This window comes from Tachyglossus aculeatus, chromosome 10 (genome assembly GCF_015852505.1).
Source record: "Tachyglossus aculeatus isolate mTacAcu1 chromosome 10, mTacAcu1.pri, whole genome shotgun sequence".
NCBI classification, from domain to species: domain Eukaryota; kingdom Metazoa; phylum Chordata; class Mammalia; order Monotremata; family Tachyglossidae; genus Tachyglossus; species Tachyglossus aculeatus.
In genome coordinates, this window is record NC_052075.1 from 8,375,983 (window position 1) to 8,388,073 (window position 12,091).

The window sequence follows — 12,091 nt, forward strand, 5'->3', positions numbered from 1 at the left end:
GTCACACAACAGGCAAGTGGCAACCCGGGATTAGAACTTGGGTCCTCTGATTTCCAGGTTGGTGCCCTTTCTAGAGCTGAAAACAGCAATAAACTCAGCTGCAAGAAGCTACCACAATCGCTCAATTCCATGCTGAAGTGTTGCAAGAAAGGCAGAAGTACCAGAGCCGGGTCCATGGGAATTTTGGGTGTAAATAGGTGGCCAAAGGTGGATGCTCTTTCACTAGGAATTTCAGAAACTTATACGGGGCAAAATGCCACGGAAAGCACCTAGATTTCTGAGTTTGCAGGTTGGAAGAAAATACACATTCAAAGCCTCGGACTCTTTTTCTTTTTTATTCTAATGGTACTCGTCAAGCACTTGATCTATGCCAGGCACTGTTCTAAGTGCTGGGGTAGATACAGACACAGTCCCTGACCCACATATAGTTTGCAGTCTTAATCCCTATTTTACAAAGGAGGGAACTGAGGCATAGAGAAGTGTAGTGACTAGCCCAAGGCCACACAGCAGACAAGTGGTAGAGGCGGGATTAGAACTCAAGTCCTTCTGACTCCCTGAGGCCACACTGTTTCTGCCTGGACCTTCAAGCCTCCCTTCTCCTCATTTTCCTACACCCGCCCCCACCCACCAAGATTAAAGGATTCATAACCAGATTGAGTGCTTGGCAAATAGTAAGCCCTTAACAAATACCATCATTATTATTCACCATTGATAGCAGAGACTCTCAGTTGATCTCTGCATTTTACGTATATATTTACAATGTATTTGGCCTGGGAAATATCACCTGCTGGGTTCTGTATAAATAGAATATTTGCTTTCCATGGAGCCTGACAACCAGGACTGGAGAAAATACAACTTGAGGAGTACAAAACCAAACATTTATTTCTTGAACATTCATTTCTTCAAGATTATTTCCAGTCCAGCTGTGCAAATAGGGGTAAATGGCATTTGCTTAGTATGGAAGACTACTCTTACTTCTGACAACACAAGTGTCCTTTCAGGAATTCTTACTGCAGAGTCCGAGAGGAGAAACATTCATCTTTTACCTCGAAATGATTGAGGTAATCTTCAATACTTATGCTGCCACTCTCTGAGTTTCGCAGTTGTTGCTCCTGGTGTGTTTGTAGCCGAATGACCTGGAATGCCCTCCCTCCACACATTCGCCAAACTAGCTCTCTTCCTCCCTTCAAAGCCCTAACGAGAGCTCACCTCCTCCAGGATGCCTTCCCAGACTGAGCCCCCTTTTTTCCTCTCCTCCTCTCCACCCCCCCGGCTCTACCCCCTTCCCCTCCCCACAGCACTTGTATATATTTGTACAGATTTATTACACTATTTATTTTACTTGCATATATTTACTACTCTATTTTGTTAATGATGTGCATCTAGCTTGATTTCTATTTATTCTGATGACTTGACACCTGTCCACATGTTTTGTTTTGTTGTCTGTCTCCCCCTTCTAGACTGAGCGCCCGCTGTTGGGTAGGGACCGTCTCTATATGTTGCCAACTTGTACTTCCCAAGTACTTAGTACAGTGCTCAGCACGCAGTAGGCGCTTAATACGATTGAATGAATGAATGAGCGCCCGCTGTTGGGTAGGGACCATCTCTATATGTTGCCAACTTGTAATAATAATAATAATAATAATAATGATAGCATTTATTAAGCGCTTACTATGTGCAATGCACTGTTCTAAGCACCGGGGAGGTTACAATGTGATCAGGTTGTCCCACGGTCTTAATCCTCATTTTACAGATGAGGGAACTGAGGCACAGAGAAGTGAAGTGACTTGCCCAAAGTCACACAGCTGGCAATTGGCAGAGCTGGGATTTGAACCCATGACCTCTGACTCCAAAGCCCAGGCTCTTTCCATTGAGCCACGCTTGTACTTCCCAAGCGCTTAGTACAGTGCTCTGCACACAGTAAGCACTCAATAAATACGATTGAATGAATATGTTGCTGACTTGTACTTCCCAAGTACTTAGTACAGTGCTCTGCACACAGTAAGCACACAATAAATATGATTGAATGAATGAATGGCTCTACCTAATTTCCTACTCTGAATTTTAACATCCACAGTCGACAACATGTACAACAGAAACTTTATTTTTAACTTTGGTTACCTGATCAGGCTGATTATGTTTGCTGAGTGTTTTCTCTAGTCCACCCCCTGCTTAGTCTTTGGCTTTTCATTTATAACTTTGACCTAGATTTATATCACTTGGCCAGCTACAGTAACTTTCTTGGTACCAAGTACTACTACCACACGTGAAACAGAGTTGTCCAGGAATCATTAGCTGGATCTGTCTCAAAATATCTAATTTCTCATTGAATGTCTAATATGCCAGGACCAGAATTCATTGTAATGGAAGGTAATTTTAGTATGGATCTCTAGTTGAGGCATCATTGATCAGTCACAGTAAGCGCTCGATAAATACGATTGGTCGATTGTGTGTTGAGTCTTTTTGAGTCCCAACTGTTCCTTTGTTCTATTTCGATCAGCCAGTGGAATGAATAGTGTGTCATGGTCTCAACATGCACTACAAACGTATGGCCATCAATTTCAATTGGTTCAGGTCAGGACCGGGGGAAAAAGATGAAAAGTGGAGCTTTATTAATGGAAACCATTCATGGATCATACTGCCTGTGTACATATTTTTACATAAGAATCACTGAAGAAATGCTATAGTATTTCACTGTACCAGGATAATCACTACTTTAATCAGCCTGCCCCCCCACCTTACCTCACTGATCTAGCACAGACCACATATTTTGCTCCCTTAGTCCAACTTCCTTACTGTGCCTGATCTTGTCTATCTGGCTGCCCGACTCCTTATCCACATCATAATAATAATGGTATTCGTTAAGCGCTTACTATGTGCCAAGCACTGTTCTAAGCACCGGGGTAGATACAAGGTAATCAGGTTGTCCCATGTGGGGCTCACAGGCTTCATCCCCATTTTACAGATGAGGTAACTGAGGCCCAGAGAAGTGACTTGCCCAAAGTCACACAGCTGACAAGTGGCAGAGGCGGGATTAGAACCCATGACCTCGGACTCCCAAGCCCGGGCTCTTTCCACTATGCCATGCTGACAACCTCCTTCTTGCCCCAAACTCCCTCCCCGGCCATCGGCACCAGACCACCACTCTCCCCACTTTCAAAATCTTATTAAATTCACGTCTCCTCCAAGAGGCCTTCCCCAATTAAGCCCTCTTTTCCCCAACTCCCTCACCCTTCTGTGTCATCTATGCACTTGGGTCTGTACCCTTTGGATACTTGATATTCACCCACAGTACTTATGTCTAGATCTGTAATTTATTTATACTAATGTCTGTCTCCCTCTAGACTGCATTGAATGCTTATCTGCAGAGAACTGTACCAAGGACTTGGGAGAGTACAATATAACAGTTAGCAGACATGTTCCCGGCCCACAGTGAGTTTACAGTCTAGTATGGGAGAGATACAAACAAATGATTTATAGTATATAATTTAAAGATATGTACATAAGTGCTGTGGGGTTGGAAGTTAATAATAATAATGGTATTTGTTAAGCGCTTACTCTGCGCCAAGCACTGCTCTAAGTGCTGGGGGAGATACAAGGTTATCAGGTTGACCCACCTGGGACTCATAGTCTTTAATCCCCATTTTACAGATGAGGTCACTGAGGCCCAGATAAGTGACTTGCCCAAAGTCACATAGCTGACAAGTGGCGGAGCCAGGATTAGAACCCATGACCTCTGACTTCCAAGTCTGTGCGCTTGCCACTACCAAAGAACATATCTACAAACTCTGTTGTATGGTACACTCCAAAGTGCTTAGTACAGTGCTCTGCACAGCATAAGTACCCAATAAATACCATTCACTGATTAAAGAATGGTGAGAAAGCTGCTCGACACTGTTAGCATGATTGTAGTCATAGACCTTCCAGACTAGCTATTAAACGATATAGTCAGTTCTGCTGTAACAGTTTGGTTCCTGAAGAATCTCCTATTATGGAAAAATGTTGTCCTAGATGCTACCAGTTCAGTGAAAATTAATGAAATGGGGGTTAGCTGGTTTCAAAAACTATAATGATCATTTTGATAAAAATTTCTAAATAACATTGTGATGTATTATGTGTTATTTTGGGACATTCAAGTTAATGCACTGTGAAGTTGCAGGAACACAGAGCAACAGTAAGGCTAATGCTGCTCAATTTTATAAACCAGAGATTTTTTTCTTGTTGTGACTTCCCCTCCAAAAGAGGAATTTTTGTTAAACATTAATTTATAATGACATTTATTAAGCACTATGTGCAAAGCACTGTTGAGGATACAAGGTGATCAGGTTGTCCCACATGGGGCTCACAGTCTTAATCCCCATTTTACAGATGAGGTAACAGGCACAGAGAAGTTAAGTGGCTTGCCCAAAGTCACACAGCTGACAACTGGTGGAGCCGGGATTTGAACCCATGACCTCTGACTCCAAAGCCTGTGCTCTTTCCATTGAGCCATGCTGCTTCTCTAGGTAACTGTCTAGGTAATATCTACCAATCAATTCTGTTTTCTACCTTTGGGCCTGAAAACAGCTTGTTATAGGGAGTGAGGCAGAGTTGGAGTAATCAACAAGGAAAACAAAAATCTATCAGTCAGGGTCAAAATATAACTTGTGCTGGGTTTTATGATGGTGAAAGTCAATCTCAATGTGGCTTTAGACCAAAATACAGTGGAGTTTATATAGCAACACCCAGCCAGCTAGTCAATTATATTTATTGAGCACTTACTGTATTAATGTAATGGTTAGGATAATGCTCTCCACACAGTAAATCATCAATCGTATTTACTGAGCACTTACTGTGTGTAGAGCACTGTACTGAGCGCTTGGGAAGTACAAGTTGGGCTCAGTAAATATGATTGATTAAGTGTTTGGCAGAGTACAACAATATAACAGACGCATTTCCTGCCCGCACCGAGCTTACGGTCTAATAAATTGGGGATATAATAATAATGATGGCATTTATTAAGCGCTTACTATGTGCAAAGCACTGTTCTAAGTGCTGGGGATGTTACAAGGTGATCAGGTTGTCCCACAGGGGGGCTCCCAGTCTTTATCCCCATTTGACAGATGAGGGAACTGAGGCACAGAGAAGTTAAGTGACTTGCCCAAAGTCACACAGCTGACAATTGGCGGAGCCGAGATTTGAACCCATGACTGCTGACTCCAAAGCCCGTGCTCTTTCCACTGAGCCGTGGTACATAAGGGCTGTGGGGATGAGGGAGGGATAAAGAAAGAGTATAAATCCAAGTGCAAGGGTGACACTGAAGGGAGTAGGGGAAATGAGAGCTTCGTCGGGGAAGACCTCTTGGAGTTGAGATGTTATTAAGGCTTCGAAGGCCGTAGTCTGTCCAATATGAAGGGGGAGGGAGAGGCAGGACATGGGAGGAAAGAAAAAGGTAGATTTTAGTAATGTTGGGAAGGTAAAACCAACAGGATTTGGAGGCAGATTGAATATATGGGTTGAATGGAAGAGATGAGTTAAGGATGATGCCCAGGTTAAGGGCTTGTGAGATAGGGAGGCTGCTGGTACTGTTTGTCGTGGGAAAGTCAGAGAGTAGACTGCATTTGGGGTGCGAACATGAGGCATTATGTCTTGTGTCTGATTGCCTTGACTCTACTCCAGAAATCAGCACAGTGTTTGGCATATAGTAAGCATATAACAAATATCGATATTATCATTATTATTACTAATATTTATAATAAAAACATCTCCAGAGAGTGGGTACAATGGGACAATGACTTTCATATCAAGTTAAAAGTCTATAAACCCAATCTACAGTCCAATCCCTTCGATTTCTAAGCAACCTGGACCTCTCATAGAGCAGTCATTCATTCAATTGTATTTATTGAGCACTTACTGTGTGCAGAGCACTGAACTAAGCACTTGGAAAAGTACAGTTTAAGAATAAAGAGACTTATTCCCTGCCCACAATGAGCACTCATCTGAATTTTTCTGCTAGTTTAGGAGCATCACCTCTGGGACATAAGAGCATCAACTGGAAAGACAAGATTTACCAACAATAGGGGCCTGAATATCTTCAGGTCACCACAGCACTGTTCTTTGGGAAAACAGGGGGCTACCCTAACAATTATTATATGTCAGAATTGAAATGGCACACTGGATGACATGGGGTGCCAGCAGAAAGGGAGGGATAACAAGTACTTTAGGAACACGGCAAAACATGGTTTCAAACCAGATATTAGCAACAGTGGACTCTTGGAAGATAGCGGCAGCAGCCAGCCAGGAATACAGTCAGCAGAGCCTCTTCTTTACCCGACAAGAGGCCACAGGAAACTCGGAATATCAAAAACACAAACATATCCTAAAATTGGCAAAAGCAATCAGCGCTTAGAACAGTGCTTTGCACAAAGTAAGCGCTTAACAAATATCATTATTAATAGCACGATAAAGGACAATTTTTGCCTACACAGAAGTGTAGACACACATGGGTGGGAACTCATTACTAATGCTGCCATCTTTGAACACAAAGGAAAGATAAGTGCATTGCCTGTAAGTGCATAATCAGATACAATATGGGAATACACAGTGTGGGAGCATAAACCTGCCTTTTCTGCATGATTTAAACGATTGCCACTCAAATTGGTAGGTTACCCCCGCAAAGGCAGAAAACTTAGTAATGCTTCTTAAGTTGATCCTTGTGTAAAAATGATTGTTTCTTAGCAAACTTGCGATAAAATTAGGGGACATTATTACTATATTGATGGATAAATCTGAGAGCCAGGATTGTTTCTCCTAAGTAGAAAACAGGTCAGAGAAAAAGGCCCCTAGATTTAAATTTAAAGTAAATTGTAGTAGCAGCAAGTAGCATTTCCACTTTATCTTATAAATAAAGGGGGTGGGAACAGCAGGGGATTCTTTGGAGAAACTTTTAGGCCCAGGGAAAAGCAGGAGAACAATCATGTGCTTGATTGTCAGTCAGAGCTGGAGACCAGCTGTATCTTTTAAGCACTTGATATTCAACCTCACAGAAATTACATACATTATCTGTAATGTATTTTAATGTCTGTTTCCCCCTCTAGAGTGTAAGCTCATTTTGGGCAGGGAACATGTCTATGAAAGCTGTTGTATTGTGCTCTCCCAAGCAAGTTTTGCAGTTGTCTGCACACAGTAACCACTCAGTAAATGCCATTGTTAGATTGCTTGAATGGCCCGCTGAAACGGAAGGCTCTGCTCTCAAGGGCAGAACTGTGAGACATGCCCTTTTGGAGAAAAGTAATACTGAAAGTCCTTTTGCTAGGGATTTCCCTTAACAGGTAGAGTAGCTGATGGAACTGCAAGACACCCCCAGGAGTGATCAGTCTGTCTCAGCAACCACCATGGGTGAGACAGCAATGGATAGGTCCTGTCCTACAACAGCTGTGGCTGTGACACTTCCTCAACAGCACTGAGAATGAATCAAAAGGGGCAAAACAGCTCAAAATGACAGCCATTTCCATCACCGGTGGTGGTTTCTATTGTCACTGAGAAATGGCGTGGCCTGGTTTCTGTCTCCTTCTGCATTTTGAGCATATAACCTGACATCTGCATCTCAGCTTCCTCATCTGAAAAATGGGTATTAAATAAGACAAGGTAATGAGATAATGATGGCATTTAAGCACTTACTATGTGCCAAACACTGTTCTAAGTGCTAGGGGAGATACAAGGTAATCTGTCCCATGTGGGGTTTACAATCTTAATCCCCATTTTACAGTTGAGATAACTGAGGCACAGAGAAGTTATGTGACTTACCCAAAGTCACACAGCTGACAAGTGGCAGAGCCAGGATTAGAACCCCTGACCTCTAACTGTTCTCCCTCACTCTCAGAATGTGAGGCCCGTGAGGATCTAGGGCTATGTCTTATCTACTTATAATGGATCTTCCCCAGAGTTTGGACCATGGTAAGTGTTTATAAAGTACCGCAATCATTACCACCCATTGGCTTTTACAGAAACAATCATAGATCCGGGGCAATTTGTGTTGCTTGCTTAGAGTAGCAATCCTGTCAGAAAGCAAGCATCAGTCAGTCATATTTATTAAGGCCTTATTGTGTGCAGAGCACTGTACTAAGCACTTGAGAGAGTACAATATAACAGAGTTGGTAGACACATTGCCAGCCTGCGAACTTCCAGTCTAGAGGTATACAACATGCAGACCAAACTTAGGTTTGCATCAGGCAACACAGACTTTTACTTCCTCTCAACAATAATAGCCTGAGATGGAGATGCATGTTATTTTCTTATCTATATAGAGATATATTTATTCAATTGTATTTACTGAGTGCTTACTGTGCACAGAACACTGTACTAAGTGCTTGGGAGAGTTCAATATTACAATAAACAGACACATCCCTTACCCACAGTGAGCTTACATCTATACATATACAGCAACAAATATCTATATCTATGTAAACCTATCGCACACATACATGCCAGGCATATAGAGAGACAGAGAAATTACAGTCATATTCCACATTATAGTTGGAGATCCCTATGAACCCCAAGGGCTTTGAACAGTGTTCAAACGCTTAGTATAGTGTTTGTGCACAGTAAACACTCAAATGCGATCAAATGAATTTATGTATTTATAGGATCAATGTTACAACTTCACTTTGGAAATACTTGCTAAAAACACCTGCTTTTCAGATCAGTAGCAACAACAAAAGTAGCACAAATGTCTAATTCAGCCCTTTTAGATAACTTGCTCCCTGATTTGAAAGCTTTAACTCAGCAATCTTAGACGTGGGGAATCTTCTTACCTTAACTCAGAGGGTCACGAGGTGATTTATGCTGCTAAGTCGTCTCCACTCAACCATTCGCCTAAGCAAGCTGCTGCTTTCATCAAAGAAATTTCCACTTGGCAGCAGCTCAATCTCAACTTTTCACCACTATTTAGGGAACTGTCAGTTGACCAAGAGACCCTGTCATTACAGCAGCTTCATTTGCTGAAGAAAAATCAGCACATGACGCCTGTGGCTTTTGGAGTTGATAGAAGAATGGTGTATCACAGGAGAGCTGGAATCAAACTTTAGAGGGTGTTGGCAGAGGAGATATATAGGTGTAGAGGAAGAATGTAGCAGTGGGCAGAAATGAGAGAGGTGGATATAATAATAATAATAATGGTATTTGTTAAGGACTTACTATGTGCCAAGCACTGTTCTAAGCACTGGGGGTGGGGGATAAAAGGTAATCAGGCTGTCCCATGTGGAGCTCACACTCTTAATCCCCATTTTACAGATGAGGTAACTGAGGCCCAGAGAAGTTAAGTGACTTGCCCAAAGTCACAGAGCTGTTAAGTGGCAGAACAGGATTAGAACCCATGACCTCTGACTCCAAAGCCCATGCTCCTTCCACTGAGCCATGGTGCTTCACGTGTGTGTGTGTGTGTCACTATGTGGAGAGCTGGTCATTGATGTGTGAGCCCGTTGTTGGGTAGGGACCGTCTCTATATGTTGCCGACTTGTACTTCCCAAGCGCTTAGTACAGTGCTCTGCACACAGTAAGCGCTCAATAAATACAATTGAATGAATGTATCTAGGAAGTGTCCGTAGAGGGAAATGTTTCTATGGTTATGTGCGAGGAAAAACACCCCTGAAAGTGTTGGGAAAAAGGGAAAGAGAGAAAGAGAAAAGGAAAGTGAGAGAGAAGGTGAGAGGCGTCACATAAAGAAAGTCTGAGGGTGGCTTCCAGCCCACCTGTTGTGGTTTAGTCATTAACACTGTTCTTTCTCCACGTGATAATCAAGGTGTTTGGAATGCAAATACCTGGCCCAGTTAATCGTTTTAAAAGGTTAAAAAGAAATTCCCTAATTCATTCCGGGCTTTGAGGTAGTCACAGAACTTCTGCATTTACCCTCCCTTCTCACCTTAATGCGGATCAGAGGCAACCTTCTGCTTTTTCAGACATAAACTGCAGGCTTCCCTCTTCACATTCCTGGGTGTTGCAGCCAAAGCTTTTCTGACCCAGCCCACTCATTTCCTCACCTGATGCTGTTTGGAACTAAATGAAAGTGTCCATCAACTTCCAGCTGGCAGCTTCCCATCGGAGGGCTTTGGCAGGACACTTCAATCATTTGATCATTCTAAAATATTGAGTGTTTATGGCAGGGAATAATAATGATGGTATTTATAAGGCTCCTACTATGTGCAAAGCACTACGAACTATAATAATAATAATGATGGTATTTGTTAAGCGAATTACTATGTGTGAAGCACTGTTCTAAGCACTGGGGGGATACAAGGTGATTAGGTTGTCCCACGTGGGGCTCACAGTCTTAATCCCCGTTTTACAGATGAGGTATCTGAGGCACAGAGAAGTGAAGTGACTTGCCCAAGGTCACAAAGCTGACAACTGGCAGAGGCGGGATTCGAACCCATGACCTCTGACTCCCAAGCCCACGCTCTTTCCACTAGGCCATACTGCTTCTCCTGTGTAGTCTCAGTGTACTTATAGTGTACTCTCCGAAGCACTTAGTACAGTGCTCTGCACACAGTAAATGCTCTGTAAGTGCAGTTGATCAATCATTATGAGAAGAGCAGCAGGAGAGTATAATAGAATTAGTAAGCACTTCATAAAAAGGAATAGGTATTTTTGAAAATACAGTTATTGGGCTTCAGTTTATGAGGGAGTCCCTCAGTCCTGCCATTTCCATGGCTTAAATATATTCAATAAATAGGACAGGAAAACCCCAGTTGGGCAAATTGTCACCTGCCAATGTAAAATCAATCTATTGTCATTTTGGCTATGGTATATCTTTCCACTTGAGCCTTTTAAATATACCTTGTGGAGTGAAAAAAAGCTTTCCAAGAATAAAGTTTTGAAACTGATAAAAGAACAAATTCAGAAGACAATCTACAGTACAAGTAATTCCTCTGCTTGAATGCTTGCATTAATCAAGCTACATTAGCCAGAGTCTTCAAATTCTAGGTAATGAAGCTCTGCACATAGGAAATGCTCAATAAATACCATTGATTGATTGAGCATTCTTTCATTTGATTTCAAGACAAGGTGAGAGATTGTGCTGCTGGCCAAAATGAAAGGGATATGCATATCTAGAAATGTATATCATCATCATCATAATAATAATTATGACATTTATTAAGCACTTACTATGTGCAAAGCACTGTTCTAAGTGCTGGGGAGGTTACAAGGTGATCAGATTGTCCCACGGCGGGCTCACAGTCTTAATCTCCATTTTGCAGATGAGGTAACTGAGGCACAGAGAAGTTAAGTGACTTGCCCAAAGTCACACAGCTGACAAGTGGCGGAGCCGGGATTTGAACCCCTGACTTCTGACTCCAAAGCCTGGGCTCTTTCCACTGAGCCATGCTGCTTCCTAAATCAAAGGGGAGAAAGATGATAAATGGTAAAAGATCAAGATGAAGTCTACTATAGTTTAGATGGATGAATAAATACTAAGGGTAGCAGCATGGCTTAGTGGAAAGAGCACGGGCTTGGGAGTCAGAGGTCGTGGGTTCTAATCCTGACTCTACCACCTGTCAGCCGTGTGACTATGGGCAAGTCACTTCACTTCTTTGTGCCTCAGTTACCTCATCTGTAAAATGGATATTTAGACTGTGAGCCCCATGTAAGTCAACCTGATAATCCGGTATCTACCCCAGCACTTGGAACCGTGCTTGGCACATAGTAAGCGCTTAACAAATACCATCACTATTACTATTATTCAATTTAAAGTTTATTCATCCAATTGTATTTATTGAGCACTTACTATGTGCAGAGCACTATACTAAGCACTTGGAAAGTACAATTCAGCAACAGAGACAATCCCTACCCCACGACAGGCTCACAGTCTGGAAAGGGGGAGACAGACAACAAAACAAAACAAGTAAACAGGCAAAATAATAAAAATAATAATGGCATTTATTAAGCGCTTACTATGTGCAAAGCACTGTTCTAAGCACTGGGGAGGTTACATGGTGATCAGGTTGTCCCACGGGGGGCTCACAGTCTTCATCCCCATTTGACAGATGAAGTAACTGAGGCCCAGAGAAGTGAAGCGACTTGCCCAAAGTCACCCAGCTGACAATTGGCGGAGCCG

General features: G+C 42.4%; 1 protein-coding gene across 7 annotated transcripts in view; it reads right to left on the bottom strand.

The window, feature by feature from the left end:
• The window catches only part of KCNIP4 (potassium voltage-gated channel interacting protein 4), a 696,461-nt gene that overhangs the window by 238,180 nt on the left and 446,190 nt on the right, over positions 1-12,091 (bottom strand). The window contains exon 1 of one of the 7 annotated variants that reach the window (XM_038752177.1): positions 9,899-9,959. The exons of the other annotated variants lie outside the window; for them this stretch is intronic. The gene's annotated coding sequence lies outside the window, so the exon portion shown is untranslated. Of the gene's footprint in view, positions 1-9,898; positions 9,960-12,091 lie in introns of those variants that run through there. 7 annotated transcript variants of the gene reach the window in all.